The sequence below is a fragment of the Puntigrus tetrazona genome, unplaced genomic scaffold (genome assembly GCF_018831695.1).
Source record: "Puntigrus tetrazona isolate hp1 unplaced genomic scaffold, ASM1883169v1 S000000981, whole genome shotgun sequence".
Classification (NCBI taxonomy): Eukaryota; Metazoa; Chordata; class Actinopteri; order Cypriniformes; family Cyprinidae; genus Puntigrus; species Puntigrus tetrazona.
In genome coordinates, this window is record NW_025048576.1 from 32959 (window position 1) to 54085 (window position 21127).

Genomic DNA, 21127 nt, shown 5'->3' on the forward strand with positions numbered 1-21127 from the left:
AAAGGAGAAATTACTGGATGGACTAAATATAAAAAAGAGCAGAGTCATGGCAAGAGAAATAAGCAGCACAGAGTTGGTGGTTTCGTTCCTGGGTCTGCCCACATATATCCAGGACGATGAAATATTGAAAAAGCTGACGGAATGGGGAGTGATGGCGGTTTCAAGAATTAAAAGGAGAATGTGGCCAGGAACTGATATCGCGGATGGAACAAGATTTTTGAAAGTTAAGTTCACAGACACTGTCAAATCGTTGCCATATTCTACAAAGTTTGACACAGTGGGAGGTGCTGAGCACTTTCGAGTAATACATGACAGACAGGTGAAAGTGTGTCGTTTGTGCATTCAGCCTGGGCATGTTGTGAGAGACTGCCCGAGCTTCAAGTGTTTCAGGTGTGCCAAACAAGGACATTATGCACGGGAATGTAATGAAGGGATCTGCGACGTGTGCAAGATGGGAACTGGATTTTGTGTGTGCGAGAAACTGTGGTGGAGATTGAAGAGAGAGGAAGTGATGGGAAGTGGACGGATCTGTATATGAGTGGAAGAGGAAGAGGAAGAGGAGAATGAGGAGGGGAAGATTCTGTGGCCGTGGAGGAGGTGAGAAGGAACAACGGGAGCAGAAAGAAGACACAGCAGAACAGAGAGGCTCTGGGAGGAGACCTGTTCAAGGGCGTGATCTCGGGTCAGAGAGAGAGAGAGAGAAGAGAAAGGATCGAGGACTGAAGAAGAGAGGAAGACAGCAAAAAGTGGTATTGCTGAGAGCCAAGAAGGTAGTAATGCCAAAAGTCAAGGCATGGCGTTTCAGGTGAGGAGAAGGTCAGTGGAGAAGGGGAAAGAATGTGGTGCAAGAGACTCCGGAATCAAATGGAGGAGAGGAAATGGACACATGTGAGGAGAAGATCATGCAGAGGAAAAGAAAGAAGAAAGAGATGGAGTATAGGGGAAAAAGTAGACTTTGAGTATATTTAAATGTGCTATAGAACCCTTTTAACTGCAATATTCGCTATGTGGGGCACAATGAACATTGCATGCTTAAATAGTAATGGACTAAGAGAATCAAAAAAGGTTGAGAAGGTGATTGGTATGTTGAAAGCAGATATAATCTGTTTACAAGAGACACATTGGACAGAGGATATTATGGAAAATATTAAAAAATTATGGGAAGAAGATATTTTAGTTAATCATGGGACTCAAAAAGCATGTGGTGTTGCAATTTTGATAAAAAGAGAAAAACTGAAATGTGTAAAGCAAATATATAAAGATGATAAGGGGAGATTGTTAGTTATAGAATTTGTGTTTTGTAATGAATTGTTTAGATTGATAAATATATATGCACCAAATGTAGAAGCTGAAAGAAAGGAACTTTTTAAAGAAACAAAGCCATTATGTAAAGGTAAATGTATAGTGGTTGGAGATTTCAATGTGTGGTGCACAAGATTAGATGCTTCAAGCACTGCTAATTTCAAATCGGATGTGTCTAGGAAATATCTAAATGAGTGGATGCAAAGTGATGAAATGGTAGATGTTTGAGAGAAGAAAACCCATTTGAGAGAAAGTTTTCTAGAAGACAAATGGTAATGGGAAGCTTAAAACAAAGCAGGATAGATTTGTGTTTAGTTAAAAGAGAAATATTAAATTATGTTAAAAATGTGAAATATAGTTTATAAGTGATCATGCAGCTATAAAAGTAAAGATAGGTATAAATCTGGGAGAAAGAGGAGGGGAGTGTGGTGTTTGAATTCATCTATATTAACTGAAGAGGCTTACAAGGAAAATATCAGAAAATGTATAAGTTATGAAATGGAAAACCCTTTGTTTGATGAAAATGTGTGTGAGTGGTGGGAAGGAATGAAAGAAAAATTAAAAGAAGAAGCATTAGGTATTCAAAGCAAAGGGACTTTATGAGGGAAAGTAGAATAGAAGCACTGAAAAAGGCGTTGGAGAAAGAAGCAAAAAAATAGAAAGTAATCCTGAGTACGGCAAAGAATGTTATCGTCAGATAAAAACAGAAATGGATGAGTATGAAATAGAAAAAAGTGAGGTGCAAAATAAGGAGTAGAGCACAGTATGCGGTTGAGGGAGAGAGGAGTACAAAGTTCTTTCTGAATTTAGAAAAAGAAAGCAGAAGAGGAATCATATTATGGAACTGGAGGATGGAAACGGTGTAAAGATAACTGATTATGTGGAAATAATAGGAGTGGTGGAGGCATTTTATGCGGGATTGTTTAAGAAAGAAGGTGTAAAACAAGAGTGAGTAGATGAAGTTTTAGACACGTTGAGTGCCAAGTTAAAAGAGGGCGATAAAAATATGTGTGATAGAGAAATAAGCATAGAAGAAATAAAAGAAGCAATAAAACAAACAAAACCAAATAAAAGCCCAGGATCGGATGGGTTAACACACGAGTTTTACAAGACGTTCATCGAGGTTTTAGCGCCCATTTTATGGAAGCTATATAAAACTATGGAAGAGAGAGAGCGGAAGTGCCAGAATCATTGACTTTAGGGGTAATCACTATCTTGTATAAAAATAAAGGTAGTCGGCTTAAGTTGGAAAATTACAGGCCTTTGAGCCTTTTAAATACAGATTATAAGATATTGACAAAAGTATTGGCAAATAGAATAAAAGAGATAGTGGGGAGTATAATATCACCAAGTCAAGCATATAGTATACCAGGAAGGGATATTTCAGATACAGTGTGCACAATAAGAGATGTTGTGGACAAAATGGGAAAAGGATGGGGAGGGGTTTGATTTTATGTATGGATTTAAATAAGGCATTTGATAGGGTAGAGCACAGTTTTATAGAGCAAGTAATGAGAAGATTTGGTTTTGGGGAGAGGATTTTAAGATGGATAAAGTTATTGTATAGTAATTCAAAAAGTTGTGTAAAGATTAATGGTGTTTTAACAGACTCATTTCCTATAGAGAGGTCAGTTAGGCAGGGATGTCCGTTGTCGGCATTGCTGTATTCGATAACGGCTGATCCTTTGGCAACATTAGTTAAAAAAGATAAGGAAATAAAAGGAATCCAAATTCCATATGGGGGAATGAGCACAATTCATCAGTATGCAGATGACACAACATTTACAGTCAAAGATAGAGAGAGTATAAATAGGGTAATGAAACATATGGAAACATACGGTAAAGCATCAGGTGCTAAAATAAATGTTGATAAATCAGAAATAATGAGTGTAGGTGGAATAGATATAGAAGGACAAGATATTCCTTTTAAAGTAGCGAAAGAATATATAAAGATTCTAGGTGTGAATATAGGAGTAAATGCAAAAGAGGCGAGAGATGCTACATGGACTGGGATTTTAAATAAAATAAAACAGGTTTTACAGTTTTGGAGATTAAGAGATTTAAGATTAAGAGGAAAGGTAATTGTAGTTAATTCACTATTGCTTGTTAAATGCAATTATGTGATGAGAGTAATTGATCTACCGGATTGGGTGTTGAATGAAATGAGGAGGTTGTGAACACATTTTTGTGGAAGGGGAAAGGAGTGAAAATATCAACAAAAACATTAATAGCAGATTACAAGGAGGGTGGATTGAGGCTGATTGATTTAGATGTAAAAGGAAAGCAGTAAGAGTGAAAACAATAGAGAAGTACTTGTATGATAAAGTGGAATATGGATGGAAGGGTTTTATGAGAGATTTTCTGGACAAAAGTAGTGGTTGTGGAGAAGAAGGGATATTCATGGCCTTAAAGAAGCCAATGATTGAAGATATGCCACTGTTTTATAAAGAAGTATTGAGTGCATGGTCTGAGTTTTTAGTGAATGTGGAGTACGAGTGTGAAAATATAAATCAAATACACAAGCAGCCAATATTTTTGAACCCAAAGATACGGATGAAAGGGAAAATGTTTTATAATAGACTGTACATGAAAGCAGGAGTAAGACAGGTAAAGGATATGGCTTATGAATATGTGAAAGGTTTTTACCAAATAGAGCTATTTATGATTATGTGGTAGAGTGGGATGAGGAAACTGAAAAATCAAAAGTGGACTCTGTATGTGAAAACATTAAAATAAGTTTGCCCTGGAGCTGGGTAGAAGGGATTGAGAGAGAAACAGTTAAACCGGGAAATTGGGAATGCCAGAAATGTTTTATGTTGAAAATGGTGAAAAGAAACCTTTGGCTGATATAAATACTAAGCTGATATATAGAATATTCCTGAAAAGGAAATTAAATTGCCTGCATCAGAAGCAGTTTGGCCAAAACTGTTCCCAGGATTTAACGTTAAAACAATATGGAAGAATTTAAGTGTGAAATATAATGGACTGGACTGTGAAAATTTAGACTTCAAATTAAGACATAATAGAATATATACAAAGGTGGTAATTCATCAAATAAATAAAAATATGAACAGAGAATGTGATGTATGTAAGATTGACCGGAAACTTTGATGCATATCTTTTTGAATGCAAAGAGCTTGATGTGTTTCATGAAAAATTGAAAAATGTGGTAAAGGAGGAATGGGAAAAGATGTAACAGGAAATGAATGGAAAAAATTGTTTTTATTTGGTGAATGTATGAATTATAAGGATAAGAAGGTTAATTTGTGTAACTTTATTTTAAGTCATGCAAGGTATGCAATATGGGCGAGGAGGAATTTGGCATATTATGAAGGGAAAAAAAGTGGACGTAGCTGTGATGTTCAGGACTGTTGTGGAAAAAGTATTTATCTAATGTGGAAATATCTGAGCAAAGATGTTTTTGAAAAAGCTTTTATTAATGGATGTAGACTTATATCTGTGGATGACAAAGGAGGACTGAGTTTAAATTTCTAAAGATGGAGAATTATATTTGTAATGTTAAATAACATAGGATGATTATATGTGTGGAAATGTTTGGTGATGTGACAATTTGAATGAAGGATTTTGCGTTTATGTATTGTATGGATGGCTATGTCATACTGTGTGAATGAGCTGTATTGATTTGATACTTTTGATAATAAAAAAAAAAACTCACGCCTGATCTCGTCTGATCTCAGAAGCTAAGCAGAGTTGGGCCTAGTTAGTACTTGGATGGGAGACTGCCTAGGAATACCAGGTGCTGTAAGTTTTTGAGTTTTTTCACTACTCATCTAATACACTGGCCCTTAGTGTGGCCAAAGTTTGACCAGCTCTTTGCTTTCCCTTACTGCTTATTTAATTCAATTGCCTTTAAAGTAGCTGTTCTTTAAACAGAGTTTGACTGTTTTTAACTACTTAACTAATGCTCTTATCTTTAATGTAGCTCATTTTGAAGTATTTTTTGTATTTCATTCATTACTTATCTAGTATAATGGCACTTAGTGTGCCTCACCTTAAAATAGGGGCTTTTTGCAGCAGCTTTCGCTTACGGCCATACCACCCTGTTCACGCCTGATCTCGTCTGATCTCAGAAGCTAAGCAGAGTTGGGCCTAGTTAGTACTTGGATGGGAGACTGCCTAGGAATACCAGGTGCTGTAAGTTTTTGAGTTTTTCACTACTTATCTAATACACTGGCCCTTAGTGTGGCCAAAGTTTGACCAGCTCTTTGCTTTCCCTTACTGCTTATTTAATTCAATTGCCTTTAAAGTAGCTGTTCTTTAAACAGAGTTTGACTGTTTTTAACTACTTAACTAATGCTCTTATCTTTAATGTAGCTCATTTTGAAGTATTTTTTTGTATTTCATTCATTACTTATCTAGTATAATGGCACTTAGTGTGCCTCACCTTAAAATAGGGGGCTTTTGCAGCAGCTTTTCGCTTACAGCCATCCCACCCTCTTCACGCCTGATCTCGTCTAATCTCAGAAGCTAAGCAGAGTTGGGCCTAGTTAGTACTTGGATGGGAGACTGCCTAGGAATACCAGGTGCTGTAAGTTTTTGAGTTTTTCACTACTTATCTAATACACTGGCCCTTAGTGTGGCCAAAGTTTGACCAGCTCTTTGCTTTCCCTTACTGCTTATTTAATTCAATTGCCTTTAAAGTAGCTGTTCTTTAAACATAGTTTGACTGTTTTTAACTACTTAACTAATGCTCTTATCTTTAATGTAGCTCATTTTGAAGTATTTTTTTGTATTTCATTCATTACTTATCTAGTATAATGGCACTTAGTGTGCCTCACCTTAAAATAGGGGGCTTTTGCAGCAGCTTTAAAACACGGCCATACCACCCTGTTCACGCCTGATCTCGTCTGATCTCAGAAGCTAAGCAGAGTTGGGCCTAGTTAGTACTTGGATGGGAGACTGCCTAGGAATACCAGGTGCTGTAAGTTTTTGAGTTTTTTCACTACTCATCTAATACACTGGCCCTTAGTGTGGCCAAAGTTTGACCAGCTCTTTGCTTTCCCTTACTGCTTATTTAATTCAATTGCCTTTAAAGTAGCTGTTCTTTAAACAGAGTTTGACTGTTTTTAACTACTTAACTAATGCTCTTATCTTTAATGTAGCTCATTTTGAAGTATTTTTTGTATTTCATTCATTACTTATCTAGTATAATGGCACTTAGTGTGCCTCACCTTAAAATAGGGGGTTTTTGCAGCAGCTTTTAGCACGGCCATCCCACCCTGTTCACGCCTGATCTCGTGTGATCTCAGAAGCTAAGCAGAGTTGGGCCTAGTTAGTACTTGGATGGGAGACTGACTAGGAATACCAGGTGCTGTAAGTTTTTGAGTTTTTCACTACTTATCTAATACACTGGCCCTTAGTGTGGCCAAAGTTTGACCAGCTCTTTGCTTTCCCTTACTGCTTATTTAATTCAATTGCCTTTAAAGTAGCTGTTCTTTAAACAGAGAGTTTGACTGTTTTTAACTACTTAACTAATGCTCTTATCTTTAATGTAGCTCATTTTGAAGTATTTTTTTGTATTTCATTCATTACTTATCTAGTATAATGGCACTTAGTGTGCCTCACCTTAAAATAGGGGCTTTTTGCACCAGCATTCGCTTACAGCCATCCCACCCTCTTTCACGCCTGATCTCGTCTAATCTCAGAAGCTAAGCAGAGTTGGGCCTAGTTAGTACTTGGATGGGAGACTGCCTAGGAATACCAGGTGCTGTAAGTTTTGAGTTTTTTCACTACTTATCTAATACACTGGCCCTTAGTGTGGCCAAAGTTTGACCAGCTCTTTGCTTTCCCTTACTGCTTATTTAATTCAATTGCCTTTAAAGTAGCTGTTCTTTAAACATAGTTTGACTGTTTTTAACTACTTAACTAATGCTCTTATCTTTAATGTAGCTCATTTTGAAGTTTTTTTGTATTTCATTCATTACTTATCTAGTATAATGGCACTTAGTGTGCCTCACCTTAAAATAGGGGCTTTTTGCAGCAGCTTTAAACACGGCCATCCCACCCTCTTCACGCCTGATCTCGTGTGATCTCAGAAGCTAAGCAGAGTTGGGCCTAGTTAGTACTTGGATGGGAGACTGACTAGGAATACCAGGTGCTGTAAGTTTTTGAGTTTTTCACTACTTATCTAATACACTGGCCCTTAGTGTGGCCAAAGTTTGACCAGCTCTTTGCTTTCCCTTACTGATTATTTAATTCAATTGCCTTTAAAGTAGCTGTTCTTTAAACAGAGTTTGACTGTTTTTAACTACTTAACTAATGCTCTTATCTTTAATGTAGCTCATTTTGAAGTATTTTTTTGTATTTCATTCATTACTTATCTAGTATAATGGCACTTAGTGTGCCTCACCTTAAAATAGGGGCTTTTTGCAGCAGCTTTAGCTTACGGCCATACCACCCTGTTCACGCCTGATCTCGTCTGATCTCAGAAGCTAAGCAGAGTTGGGCCTAGTTAGTACTTGGATGGGAGACTGCCTAGGAAGACCAGGTGCTGTTAGTTTTGAGTTTTTCACTACTTATCTAATACACTGGCCCTTAGTGTGGCCAAAGTTTGACCAGCTCTTTGCTTTCCCTTACTGCTTATTTAATTCAATTGCCTTTAAAGTATCTGTTCTTTAAACAGAGTTTGACTGTTTTTAACTACTTAACTAATGCTCTTATCTTTAATGTAGCTCATTTTGAAGTATATTTTTGTATTTCATTCATTACTTATCTAGTATAATGGCACTTAGTGTGCCTCACCTTAAAATAGGGGTTTTTGCAGCAGCTTTCGCACTTACGGCCATACCACCCTGTTCACGCCTGATCTCGACTGATCTCAGAAGCTAAGCAGAGTTGGGCCTAGTTAGTACTTGGATGGGAGACTGCCTAGGAATACCAGGTGCTGTAAGTTTTTGAGTTTTTCACTACTTATCTAATACACTGGCCCTTAGTGTGGCCAAAGTTTGACCAGCTCTTTGCTTTCCTTACTGCTTATTTAATTCAATTGCCTTTAAAGTAGCTGTTCTTTAAACAGAGTTTGACTGTTTTTAACTACTTAACTAATGCTCTTATCTTTAATGTAGCTCATTTTGAAGTATTTTTTGTATTTCATTCATTACTTATCTAGTATAATGGCACTTAGTGTGCCTCACCTTAAAATAGGGGCTTTTTGCAGCAGCTTTAGCTTACGGCCATACCACCCTGTTCACGCCTGATCTCGTCTGATCTCAGAAGCTAAGCAGAGTTGGGCCTAGTTAGTACTTGGATGGGAGACTGCCTAGGAAGACCAGGTGCTGTTAGTTTTTGAGTTTTTCACTACTTATCTAATACACTGGCCCTTAGTGTGGCCAAAGTTTGACCAGCTCTTTGCTTTCCCTTACTGCTTATTTAATTCAATTGCCTTTAAAGTATCTGTTCTTTAAACAGAGTTTGACTGTTTTTAACTACTTAACTAATGCTCTTATCTTTAATGTAGCTCATTTTGAAGTATTTTTGTATTTCATTCATTACTTATCTAGTATAATGGCACTTAGTGTGCCTCACCTTAAAATAGGGGCTTTTTGCAGCAGCTTTTCGCTTTGGCCATCCCACCCTGTTCACGCCTGATCTCGTCTGATCTCAGAAGCTAAGCAGAGTTGGGCCTAGTTAGTACTTGGATGGGAGACTGCCTAGGAATACCAGGTGCTGTAAGTTTTTGAGTTTTTCACTACTTATCTAATACACTGGCCCTTAGTGTGGCCAAAGTTTGACCAGCTCTTTGCTTTCCCTTACTGCTTATTTAATTCAATTGCCTTTAAAGTAGCTGTTCTTTAAACAGAGTTTGACTGTTTTTAACTACTTAACTAATGCTCTTATCTTTAATGTAGCTCATTTTGAAGTTTTTTTGTATTTCATTCATTACTTATCTAGTATAATGGCACTTAGTGTGCCTCACCTTAAAATAGGGGCTTTTTGCAGCAGCTTTAGCTTCACGGCCATCCCACCCTCTTCACGCCTGATCTCGTCTGATCTCAGAAGCTAAGCAGAGTTGGGCCTAGTTAGTACTTGGATGGGAGACTGCCTAGGAATACCAGGTGCTGTAAGTTTTGAGTTTTTTCACTACTTATCTAATACACTGGCCCTTAGTGTGGCCAAAGTTTGACCAGCTCTTTGCTTTCCCTTACTGCTTATTTAATTCAATTGCCTTTAAAGTAGCTGTTCTTTAAACAGAGTTTGACTGTTTTTAACTACTTAACTAATGCTCTTATCTTTAATGTAGCTCATTTTGAAGTATTTTTTGTATTTCATTCATTACTTATCTAGTATAATGGCACTTAGTGTGCCTCACCTTAAAATAGGGGGCTTTTGCAGCAGCTTTAGCTTACGGCCATACCACCCTCTTCACGCCTGATCTCGTCTGATCTCAGAAGCTAAGCAGAGTTGGGCCTAGTTAGTACTTGGATGGGAGACTGCCTAGGAATACCGGGTGCTGTAAGTTTTGAGTTTTTTCACTACTTATCTAATACACTGGCCCTTAGTGTGGCCAAAGTTTGACCAGCTCTTTGCTTTCCCTTACTGCTTATTTAATTCAATTGCCTTTAAAGTAGCTGTTCTTTAAACAGAGTTTGACTGTTTTTAACTACTTAACTAATGCTCTTATCTTTAATGTAGCTCATTTTGAAGTATTTTTTTGTATTTTATTCATTACTTATCTAGTATAATGGCACTTAGTGTGCCTCACCTTAAAATAGGGGCTTTTTGCAGCAGCTTTAAGCCACGGCCATACCACCCTGTTCACGCCTGATCTAGTCTGATCTCAAAAGCTAAGCAGAGTTGGGCCTAGTTAGTACTTGGATGGGAGACTGCCTAGGAATACCAGGTGCTGTAAGTTTTGAGTTTTTTCATTACTTATTTAATACACTGGCCCTTAGTGTGGCCAAAGTTTGAAAAGCTCTTTGCTTTCCCTTACTGCTTTTTAATTCAATTGCCTTTAAAGTAACTGTTCTTTAAACAAAGTTTGACTGTTTTTAACTACTTAACTAATGCTCTTATCTTTAATGTAGCTCATTTTGAAGTATTTTTTTGTATTTCATTCATTACTTATCTAGTATAATGGCACTTAGTGTGCCTCACCTTAAAATAGGGGCTTTTTGCAGCAGCTTTAGCTTACGGCCATACCACCCTGTTCACGACTGATCTCAGAAGCTAAGCAGAGTTGGGCCTAGTTAGTACTTGGATGGGAGACTGCCTAGGAATACCAGGTGCTGTAAGTTTTTGAGTTTTTCACTACTTATCTAATACACTGGCCCTTAGTGTGGCCAAAGTTTGACCAGCTCTTTGCTTTCCCTTACTGCTTATTTAATTCAATTGCCTTTAAAGTAGCTGTTCTTTAAACAGAGTTTGACTGTTTTTAACTACTTAACTAATGCTCTTATCTTTAATGTAGCTCATTTTGAAGTATTTTTTTGTATGTCATTCATTACTTATCTAGTATAATGGCACTTAGTGTGCCTTACCCTCACCTTAAAATAGGGTTCTTTTGCAGCAGCTTTCAGCACGGCCATACCACCCTGTTCACGCCTGATCTCGTCTGATCTCAGAAGCTAAGCAGAGTTGGGCCTAGTTAGTACTTGGATGGGAGACTGCCTAGGAATACCAGGTGCTGTAAGTTTTTGAGTTTTTTCACTACTTATCTAATACACTGGCCCTTAGTGTGGCCAAAGTTTGACCAGCTCTTTGCTTTCCCTTACTGAAAGCATTAGTTAAGTAGTTAAAAACAGTCAAACTCTGTTTAAAGAACAGCTACTTTAAAGGCAATTGAATTAAAAAGCAGTAAGGGAAAGCAAAGAGCTCTGCTTCCGGCTTACGACTGTTGGACGCTCTTGCTTACTGCTCCGCGCTTTGCTTCTTTTTATCTACTTTTATCTACTTTTTTCTGATTTTACTAAGTTTTAACTTCAGCATATAGCACAGTGCTCAAACAACACATATTTGGCAAAAACTTTCGGGATTGCAATAATAGCTACTACGACGAACTAGATTATCTGCCTCCGCTGCTAGCAGCTTACATTTCGGAGGCGGAAAACACAGCTTCCTATTTTCAACAAACAAGAAAGAAAATGCCTCTTCTGGAATCTACTTGCTGCACAAACTGCCACAGACTGCTACAAAGGATTGTGGCTCTTGAAACAAAGTTACTTGCTGGACTCCCAAAACAAGCAGATCACACAGCAGATCATCACGGACCCCCTCAGCCCACAGCCGGTGAGTCCTGTGAATCGAATCAATCTCGACAGTATACAAATGTAGCGAATCAAGCTAAAGCTGATCAACACACAAATCAGTGGCAAAGACAGGAGCGAGACCCAAAGGCACTTTTGACATCAGACTGTCACGAGTATCTCATATTGCCGCTGTGGCATCATCTACCCCAGACATGGCCATGAGAAGGCTTGGAAAAACTGGTATTTTACCACCCCCTGTACAGCTCGAGAACAGATTTGAATCTTTAACGAATTTGGGTGAGAATCCCGAAAGTGACTGAGCAGGAGTCATATCAGCCAGTAGCTAACACCGCTACAAACAGGCGCTCAAGGTCGAGCAGACAGCGGCGTTCAGATCACAGAGAAGCCGAGCCCAGAACTCTGATAGTCGGAGACTCCATTATCAGAAACGTCAGGAGCAGAACGACAACTACATGCTGCTTTCCTCAAGCGACCGTCTCTGATGTAAACTATGGACTTCAGAACGTTCTAATGAAGCACAAGACTGCAAAACGAGTCATCATCCATGTGGGGAAGAATGACATTCGTAAGGAGCAATCAGAACTCCTGAAGAGGGACTTCAGTGAACTTATCGAAACACTTCAAAGAGTTGAAGTCCAGTCGTTCATCAGTGGACCACTCCCAGCAAAGGGAACAAACATGTTTTCACGGTTGCTTGGACTGAATACTTGGCTACAAAGAACCTGCAGTCAAAAAGGAGTCAACTTCATCGCCGACAACTTCAATCTGTTCTGGGGACACAGACAACTGTTTAAACTGGATGGCCTTCACCCAAACAAACTTGGTGCGAGAATGTTAAAGGACAACATCTATTTTTCACTCCGTCATCCATCAGCAGAGTGTGCCAGTCCACTCAACATGAATGGCACACACACACCTGGACAAAGTATGGATGACGACAGGACTTCATATCAGCCTCAGAGTCATCATCTGGTCGACACATCCCACAAGGACACTGAAAACACCACAGAGCCACAACAAGCACTGTCTGTGGACACTATCACGGTTGAGCCCTGCCCGCAGAGCCCATCACAGACACAATGTGACGCACAACAACGGCTCCAGGACTCAGAGCCGAAGGACGACTCTCTGGTAATCAGCCAGGAAGCCAGGACAGCATAATTCTGCCACGGAAACACCAATGCTCTGTTTACCAGAGACATTATCCCTCTCTCAAGCATCGCCACTTCTCAGCTTCTCACAAAAAATGGAGGAACTGGTGGCTAAAACCAGACTCTCCCACTCCTTTGCTGCGAGCCCCCAGTTATCAACTACAAAACGGCGGGCACCACCGCCTCCAAGGCCGCTGGGCCCAGCTCGCCCTCCTCCAGCGAGAGCTCTTCGGCCGCTGCGACAACGCCAGGCCATCCCTCCTCCATCTGCAGCTGGTAAAGCAAAAACAACTGATAACAGCTCTCAGTGATGTGTTTGGGTCCCAGCGACTACAGCAAAAACTTCCAGGGATGTTTAGAAAACAAGCGGGAACCCAGTGTGTCTCTCACTATCTCCGTCTTATTACAGGATAGAAAGTCTAAGGCCTTCTCAAGGCGTACAACTGACAAATCTAATCTGCGGCCCATTAGACAACAAACTCAGACTTCTATAGAAACAAAAAGTACTACCATCAAGCTAGCATTATTAAATGTTCGATCACTAAAAAACAAATCATTTGTGATCAATGATTTAATAATTACAAACAATCTAGATTTTATGTTTCTAAATGAAACATGGCTTGAAGAAAGCTGCAGTGCAACAGTGCTCAATGAAACAGCCCCTCCCAACTTCACTTATATGAATGTTTGCAGAGTTGACAAGAGAGGGGGTGGGGTTACTGCTCTCTTTAAAGATGTCTTTCAGTGCAGACAAGTGTCATTTGGTCAGTACTTGTCATTTGAATATCTAGGGATTGTGTTGAAAGGTGCTCCACGCATCCTGTTTATCATTATTTACAGGCCTCCAAAATATTCTCCAGCCTTTGTTGAAGAGTTCACAGAATTGTTATCAATGATTTGTTCAGAATTTGACTGTTTTGTGATTGCAGGGATTTTAATATCCACATAGAAAATGCAGAAATCAAAACTACAAAAGAATTTGTAACCGTTTTAAACACTTTTGAGCTGATTCAGCATGTGCATGGACCTACACATCACCATGGGCACACGCTAGATTTACTCATTAGTAAGGGTTTACAGCTTTCGTCCATTGTTATCAAGGATGTAGCACTGTCTGATCACTTCTGTATTTTCTTTGATATATTGATCTCTGCTACCACTGAATCCAGATCTGTCACTGTCAGAAAGAGATGCATTAATGAGAACACAAGTGTGCTATTTATGAAGGCTGTTTCTTCAATGCCAAGCATTTCTGCCGACTGCGTTGATCTTCTCCTAGAGTCCTTTGACTCAAAAGTTAAGAATGTCATGGATGACATTGCACCTGTGAAAGTCAGTAAGAAGACTGGCAGACAAAAGTCATGTTGGAGAAAATCAACAGCAGTGCAGATCATGAAAAGGCAATGCAGAAAGGCTGAGCGGACGTGGCGGAAGACAAAACTTGAAATCCACTATAGCATCTATAAAGACAGCCTGCATGCTTTTAATGTGGAATTAGCCACAGCACGACAGAAGTTTTTCTCAAACCTTATAAATAGTAACCTGAACAACACCCGCACTCTTTTTGCTACGGTTGAGAGACTGACAAACCCCCCAAGTCAGATTCCCAGTGAAATGCTTTCTGACAGCAAATGCAATGGGTTTGCCTCATTCTTTTCTGAGAAGATCGAAAATATCAGAAAGGCAATTAAAACATCAGATGATGTAGAGATATGTCAGATTCAACCACAATCTCAAAAGGAGTCACTATGTGTGTTCTTGAAGCAATTGATAGCAAAACTTTGGAGGAAGTAATACAGCACCTAAAATCCTCAACCTGCTGTCTTGACACACTCCCCACATCCTTTCTTAAAAGCGTGTTTAACTGTTTAAAAGCTGACATCTTAGAAGTGGTGAACACATCACTTCTTTCTGGGACTTTTCCAAACTCCCTGAAAAGCCCCTCCTGAAAAAGAAATCTTGATAACAGTATATTGAGTAACTATAGACCGATATCAAATCTTCCGGTCATAGGGAAGATCATTGAAAAGGTAGTTCTGAATCAGCTGAACAGCTACTTGAACTCAAATGGTTATCTGGATAATTTTCAATCTGGTTTCAGACCGCACCACAGCACAGAGACAGCGTTAGTTAAGATAATAAATGATATTCGCCTAAACTCTGATTCTGGTAAAATATCAGTGCTGGTACTACTAGATCTTAGTGCTGCGTTTGACACTGTCAATCATAACATTCTTCTAGACAGACTGGAAAACTGGGTCGGGCTTTCTGGAATGGCTCTAAACTGGTTCAGGTCATATTTAGAGGGGAGGGGTTATTATGTGAGTATAGGAGAGCATAAGTCTAAGTGGACGTCCATGACATGCGGAGTCCCACAAGGCTCAATTCTTGCGCCGCTCTTGTTTAGCCTGTATATGCTCCCACTAAGTCAAATAATGAGAAAGAATCAAATTGCCTATCACAGCTATGCTGACGACACACAGATTTACCTAGCTTTATCTCCAAATGACTACAGCCCCATTGAATCACTCTGCCAATGCATTGATGAAATCAACAGTTGGATGTGCCAAAATTTTCTTCAGTTAAACAAGGAGAAAACTGAGGTCATTGCATTTGGAAATAAAGATGAAGTTCACAAGGTGAATGCATACCTTAACTCAAGGGTCAAACAACCAAAAGGCAAGTCAAGAATCTTGGTGTGATTCTAGAGACCGACCTTAGTTTCAGCTGTCATGTCAAAGCAGTGACTAAATCAGCGTACTATCACCTAAAAAATATTGCAAGAATAAGATGCTTTGTGCCCAGGCAAGACCTGGAGAAACTAGTCCATGCCTTCATCACCAGCAGGGTGGACTATTGTAATGGTCTCCTCACTGGCCTTCCCAAAAAGACCATCAGACAGCTGCAGCTCATCCAGAACGCTGCTGCCAGGATCCTGACTCGAACCAGAAAATCAAAGCACATCACACCAATCCTCAGGTCCTTACACTGGCTTCCAGTGACATTTAGAATTGATTTTAAAGCACTTTTACTCGTTTATAAATCACTCAATGGACTAGGACCTAAATACATTGCAGATATGATCACTATTTATACACCTAACAGACCACTCAGATCACTAGGATCAAGTCAGTTAGAAATACCAAAGGTTCACACCAAACAAGGAGAATCTGCTTTTAGTTATTATGCTGCTCGCATCTGGAACCAGCTTCCTGAAGAGATCAGATGTGCTGAAACATTAGTCACTTTTAAATCCAGACTCAAAACTCATCTGTTTAGTTGTGCATTTACAGAATGAGCACTGTGCTGCGTCCGAACTGTGCTACTTTGCTTCTTTTATTTTAAACTGTTTTAAATCAATCTCTTTTGCTTTAAATTCAATTTATCTTAAATCAGTGTTTTTATTTTATTTTAATTTCTTTTATTGTTATTTAAATCTTGTAATTATTTTATTTCCTCTTTTGTAAAGCACTTTGAATTACCATTGTGTATGAAATGTGCTATATAAATAAACTTGCCTTGCCTTGACTTACTGCTTATTTAATGCCTTGCCTTTTTAAAGTAGCTGTTCTTTAAACAGACTTTGACTGTTTTTAACTACTTAACTAATGCTCTTATCTTTAATGTAGCTCATTTTGAAGTATTTTTTGTATTTCATTCATTACTTATCTAGTATAATGGCACTTAGTGTGCCTCACCTTAAAATAGGGGGCTTTTGCAGCAGCTTTGGCACACGGCCATACCACCCTGTTCACGCCTGATCTCGCGTCTGATCTCAGAAGCTAAGCAGAGTTGGGCCTAGTTAGTACTTGGATGGGAGACTGCCTAGGAATACCAGGTGCTGTAAGTTTTTGAGTTTTTTCACTACTTATCTAATACACTGGCCCTTAGTGTGGCCAAAGTTTGACCAGCTCTTTGCTTTCCCTTACTGCTTATTTAATTCAATTGCCTTTAAAGTAGCTGTTCTTTAAAAATAGTTTGACTGTTTTTAACTACTTAACTAATGCTCTTATCTTTAATGTAGCTCATTTTGAAGTATTTTTTGTATTTCATCCATTACTTATCTAGTATAATGGCACTTAGTGTGCCTCACCTTAAAATAGGGGGCTTTTTGCAGCAGCTTTCGCTTACGGCCATACCACCCTGTTCACGCCTGATCTCGTCTGATCTCAGAAGCTAAGCAGAGTTGGGCCTAGTTAGTACTTGGATGGGAGACTGCCTAGGAATACCAGGTGCTGTAAGTTTTTGAGTTTTTCACTACTTATCTAATACACTGGCCCTTAGTGTGGCCAAAGTTTGACCAGCTCTTTGCTTTCCCTTACTGCTTTTTTAATTCAATTGCCTTTAAAGCAGCTGTTCTTTAAACAGAGTTTGACTGTTTTTAACTATTTAACTAATGCTCTTATCTTTAATGTAGCTCATTTTGAAGTATTTTTTGTATTTCATTCATTACTTATCTAGTATAATGGCACTTAGTGTGCCTCACCTTAAAATAGGGGCTTTTTGCAGCAGCTTTTGCTTACAGCCATACCACCCTGTTCACGCCTGATCTCGTCTGATCTCAGAAGCTAAGCAGAGTTGGGCCTAGTTAGTACTTGGATGGGAGACTGCCTAGGAATACCAGGTGCTGTAAGTTTTGAGTTTTTCACTACTTATCTAATACACTGGCCCTTAGTGTGGCCAAAGTTTGACCAGCTCTTTGCTTTCCCTTACTGCTTATTTAATTCAATTGCCTTTAAAGTAGCTGTTCTTTAAACAGAGTTTGACTGTTTTTAACTACTTAACTAATGCTCTTATCTTTAATGTAGCTCATTTTGAAGTATTTTTTTGTATTTCATTCATTACTTATCTAGTATAATGGCACTTAGTGTGCCTCACCTTAAAATAGGGGGCTTTTGCAGCAGCTTTAAACACGGCCATCCCACCCTGTTCACGCCTGATCTAGTCTGATCTTAGAAGCTAAGCAGAGTTGGGCATAGTTAGTACTTGGATGGGAGACTGCCTAGGAATACCAGGTGCTGTAAGTTTTTGAGTTTTTTCACTACTTATCTAATACACTGGCCCTTAGTGTGGCCAAAGTTTGACCAGCTCTTTGCTTTCCCTTACTGCTTATTTAATTCAATTGCCTTTAAAGTAGCTGTTCTTTAAACAGAGTTTGACTGTTTTTAACTACTTAACTAATGCTCTTATCTTTAATGTAGCTCATTTTGAAGTATTTTTGTATTTCATTCATTACTTATCTAGTATAATGGCACTTAGTGTGCCTCACCTTAAAATAGGGGGCTTTTTGCAGCAGCTTTAGCTTACGGCCATCACACCCTGTTCACGCCTGATCTCGTCTGATCTCAGAAGCTAAGCAGAGTTGGGCCTAGTTAGTACTTGGATGGGAGACTGCCTAGGAATACCAGGTGCTGTGAGTTTTTTCACTACTTATCTAATACACTGGCCCTTAGTGTGGCCAAAGTTTGACCAGCTCTTTGCTTTCCTTACTGCTTATTTAATTCAATTGCCTTTAAAGTAGCTGTTCTTTAAACAGAGTTTGACTGTTTTTAACTACTTAACTAATGCTCTTATCTTTAATGTAGCTCATTTTGAAGTATTTTTTTGTATTTCATTCATTACTTATCTAGTATAATGGCACTTAGTGTGCCTCACCTTAAAATAGGGGGCTTTTTGCAGCAGCTTTAGCTTACGGCCATCCCACGCTGTTCACGCCTGATCTAGTCTGATCTCAGAAGCTAAGCAGAGTTGGGCCTAGTTAGTACTTGGATGGGAGACTGCCTAGGAATACCAGGTGCTGTAAGTTTTGAGTTTTTCACTACTTATCTAATACACTGGCCCTTAGTGTGGCCAAAGTTTGACCAGCTCTTTGCTTTCCCTTACTGCTTATTTAATTCAATTGCCTTTAAAGTAGCTGTTCTTTAAAAATAGTTTGACTGTTTTTAACTACTTAACTAATGCTCTTATCTTTAATGTAGCTCATTTTGAAGTATTTTTTGTATTTCATTCATTACTTATCTAGTATAATGGCACTTAGTGTGCCTCACCTTAAAATAGGGCTTTTTGCAGCAGCTTTCGCTTACGTCCATACCACCCTGGTCACGCCTGATCTTGTCTGATCTCAGAAGCTAAGCAGAGTTGGGCCTAGTTAGTACTTGGATGGGAGACTGCCTAGGAATACCAGGTGCTGTAAGTTTTTGAGTTTTTTCACTACTTATCTAATACACTGGCCCTTAGTGTGGCCAAAGTTTGACCAGCTCTTTGCTTTCCCTTACTGCTTTTTTAATTCAATTGCCTTTAAAGCAGCTGTTCTTTAAACAGAGTTTGACTGTTTTTAACTACTTAACTAATGCTCTTATCTTTAATGTAGCTCATTTTGAAGTATTTTTTGTATTTCATTCATTACTTATCTAGTATAATGGCACTTAGTGTGCCTCACCTTAAAATAGGGGGCTTTTTGCAGCAGCTTTCGCTTACAGGCCATACCACCCTGTTCACGCCTGATCTCGCTGTCTGATCTCAGAAGCTAAGCAGAGTTGGGCCTAGTTAGTACTTGGATGGGAGACTGCCTAGGAATACCAGGTGCTGTAAGTTTTTGAGTTTTTTCACTACTTATCTAATACACTGGCCCTTAGTGTGGCCAAAGTTTGACCAGCTCTTTGCTTTCCCTTACTGCTTATTTAATTCAATTGCCTTTAAAGTAGCTGTTCTTTAAACAGAGTTTGACTGTTTTTAACTACTTAACTAATGCTCTTATCTTTAATGTAGCTCATTTTGAAGTATTTTTTTGTATGTCATTCATTACTTATCTAGTATAATGGCACTTAGTGTGCCTCACCTTAAAATAGGGGCTTTTTGCAGCAGCTTTCGCCACGGCCATCCCACCCTGTTCACGCCTGATCTCGTCTGATCTCAGAAGCTAAGCAGAGTTGGGCCTAGTTAGTACTTGGATGGGAGACTGCCTAGGAATACCAGGTGCTGTAAGTTTTTGAGTTTTTTCACTACTTATCTAATACACTGGCCCTTAGTGTGGCCAAAGTTTGACCAGCTCTTTGCTTTCCCTTACTGCTTATTTAATTCAATTGCCTTTAAAGTAGCTGTTCTTTAAAAATAGTTTGACTGTTTTTAACTACTTAACTAATGCTCTTATCTTTAATGTAGCTCATTTTGAAGTATTTTTTGTATTTCATCCATTACTTATCTAGTATAATGGCACTTAGTGTGCCTCACCTTAAAATAGGGGCTTTTGCAGCAGCTTTCGCCACGGCCATCCCACCCTATTCACGCCTGATCTAGTCTGATCTCAGAAGCTAAGCAGAGTTGGGCCTAGTTAGTACTTGGATGGGAGACTGCCTAGGAATACCAGGTGCTGTAAGTTTTTGAGTTCTTTCACTACTTATCTAATACACTGGCCCTTAGTGTGGCCAAAGTTTGACCAGCTCTTTGCTTTCCCTTACTGCTTATTTAATTCAATTGCCTTTAAAGTAGCTGTTCTTTAAACAGAGTTTGACTGTTTTTAACTACTTAACTAATGCTCTTATCTTTAATGTAGCTCATTTTGAAGTATTTTTTTGTATTTCATTCATTACTTATCTAGTATAATGGCACTTTAGTGTGCCTCACCTTAAAATAGGGGCTTTTGCAGCAGCTTTAGCTTACGGCCATACCACCCTGTTCACGCCTGATTTCGTCTGATCTCAGAAGCTAAGCAGAGTTGGGCCTAGTTAGTACTTGGATGGGAGACTGCCTAGGAATACCAGGTGCTGTAAGTTTTGAGTTTTTTCACTACTTATCTAATACACTGGCCCCTTAGTGTGGCCAAAGTTTGACCAGCTCTTTGCTTTCCCTCACTGCTTATTTAATTCAATTGCCTTTAAAGTAGCTGTTCTTTAAACAGAGTTTGACTGTTTTTAACTACTTAACTAATGCTCTTATCTTTAATGTAGCTCATTTTGAAGTATTTTTGTATTTCATTCATTACTTATCTAGTATAATGGCACTTAGTGTGCCTCACCTTAAAATAGGGCTTTTTGCAGCAGCTTTTACTTACGGCCATGCCACCCTGTTCACGCCTGATCTCGTCTGATCTCAGAAGCTAAGCAGAGTTGGGCCTAGTTAGTACTTGGATGGGAGACTTCCTAGGAATACCAGGTGCAGTAAGTTTTTCAGTTTTTTCACTACTTATCTAATACACTGGCCCTTAGTGTGGCCAAAGTTTGACCAGCTCTTTGCTTTGCCCCTTTACTGCTTATTTAATTCAATTGCCTTTAAAGTAGCTGTTCTTTAAACAGAGTTTGACTGCTTTTTTTTAACTACTTAACTAATGCTCTTATCTTTAATGTAGCTCATTTTAAAGTATTTTTTGTATTTCATTCATTACTTATCTAGTATAATGGAACTATACCACCGCCACTGTTCCGCATACCTGATCTGCGTTTGATCTCAGAA

The 21127-nt window shown here is 38.9% G+C and overlaps 4 non-coding genes and 23 pseudogenes across 4 annotated transcripts; all 27 read left to right on the plus strand.

Annotated features, from left to right (window-relative positions):
* The first annotated feature begins 5345 nt into the window (after positions 1–5345).
* Positions 5346–5464, plus strand: LOC122338224. The gene has a single exon (XR_006249751.1). It is a non-coding gene; the product is annotated as a 5S ribosomal RNA (ribosomal RNA).
* Positions 5465–5739: 275 nt separating this feature from the next.
* On the plus strand, positions 5740–5858 carry LOC122338184 (annotated as a pseudogene).
* A 274-nt stretch (positions 5859–6132) lies between these two features.
* On the plus strand, positions 6133–6251 carry LOC122338168 (annotated as a pseudogene).
* A 273-nt stretch (positions 6252–6524) lies between these two features.
* Positions 6525–6643, plus strand: LOC122338199 (annotated as a pseudogene).
* A 276-nt stretch (positions 6644–6919) lies between these two features.
* On the plus strand, positions 6920–7039 carry LOC122338197 (annotated as a pseudogene).
* A 271-nt stretch (positions 7040–7310) lies between these two features.
* LOC122338201 lies at positions 7311–7429 on the plus strand (annotated as a pseudogene).
* A 274-nt stretch (positions 7430–7703) lies between these two features.
* LOC122338237 lies at positions 7704–7822 on the plus strand (annotated as a pseudogene).
* A 274-nt stretch (positions 7823–8096) lies between these two features.
* LOC122338233 lies at positions 8097–8215 on the plus strand. The gene has a single exon (XR_006249760.1). It is a non-coding gene; the product is annotated as a 5S ribosomal RNA (ribosomal RNA).
* Positions 8216–8487: 272 nt separating this feature from the next.
* Positions 8488–8606, plus strand: LOC122338238 (annotated as a pseudogene).
* A 273-nt stretch (positions 8607–8879) lies between these two features.
* Positions 8880–8997, plus strand: LOC122338192 (annotated as a pseudogene).
* A 273-nt stretch (positions 8998–9270) lies between these two features.
* On the plus strand, positions 9271–9389 carry LOC122338190 (annotated as a pseudogene).
* Positions 9390–9662: 273 nt separating this feature from the next.
* Positions 9663–9781, plus strand: LOC122338251 (annotated as a pseudogene).
* Positions 9782–10055: 274 nt separating this feature from the next.
* LOC122338198 lies at positions 10056–10174 on the plus strand (annotated as a pseudogene).
* A 273-nt stretch (positions 10175–10447) lies between these two features.
* Positions 10448–10556, plus strand: LOC122338200 (annotated as a pseudogene).
* Positions 10557–10835: 279 nt separating this feature from the next.
* Positions 10836–10954, plus strand: LOC122338183 (annotated as a pseudogene).
* A 5454-nt stretch (positions 10955–16408) lies between these two features.
* LOC122338189 lies at positions 16409–16529 on the plus strand (annotated as a pseudogene).
* A 275-nt stretch (positions 16530–16804) lies between these two features.
* On the plus strand, positions 16805–16923 carry LOC122338226. Its single transcript, XR_006249752.1, has one exon. It is a non-coding gene; the product is annotated as a 5S ribosomal RNA (ribosomal RNA).
* A 273-nt stretch (positions 16924–17196) lies between these two features.
* LOC122338229 lies at positions 17197–17315 on the plus strand. Its single transcript, XR_006249755.1, has one exon. It is a non-coding gene; the product is annotated as a 5S ribosomal RNA (ribosomal RNA).
* A 272-nt stretch (positions 17316–17587) lies between these two features.
* On the plus strand, positions 17588–17706 carry LOC122338203 (annotated as a pseudogene).
* Positions 17707–17980: 274 nt separating this feature from the next.
* Positions 17981–18099, plus strand: LOC122338179 (annotated as a pseudogene).
* A 267-nt stretch (positions 18100–18366) lies between these two features.
* On the plus strand, positions 18367–18485 carry LOC122338170 (annotated as a pseudogene).
* A 271-nt stretch (positions 18486–18756) lies between these two features.
* On the plus strand, positions 18757–18875 carry LOC122338164 (annotated as a pseudogene).
* A 275-nt stretch (positions 18876–19150) lies between these two features.
* Positions 19151–19273, plus strand: LOC122338188 (annotated as a pseudogene).
* A 274-nt stretch (positions 19274–19547) lies between these two features.
* On the plus strand, positions 19548–19666 carry LOC122338195 (annotated as a pseudogene).
* A 272-nt stretch (positions 19667–19938) lies between these two features.
* LOC122338202 lies at positions 19939–20057 on the plus strand (annotated as a pseudogene).
* A 275-nt stretch (positions 20058–20332) lies between these two features.
* LOC122338239 lies at positions 20333–20451 on the plus strand (annotated as a pseudogene).
* A 272-nt stretch (positions 20452–20723) lies between these two features.
* On the plus strand, positions 20724–20842 carry LOC122338248 (annotated as a pseudogene).
* The last annotated feature ends 285 nt before the right edge of the window (positions 20843–21127 follow it).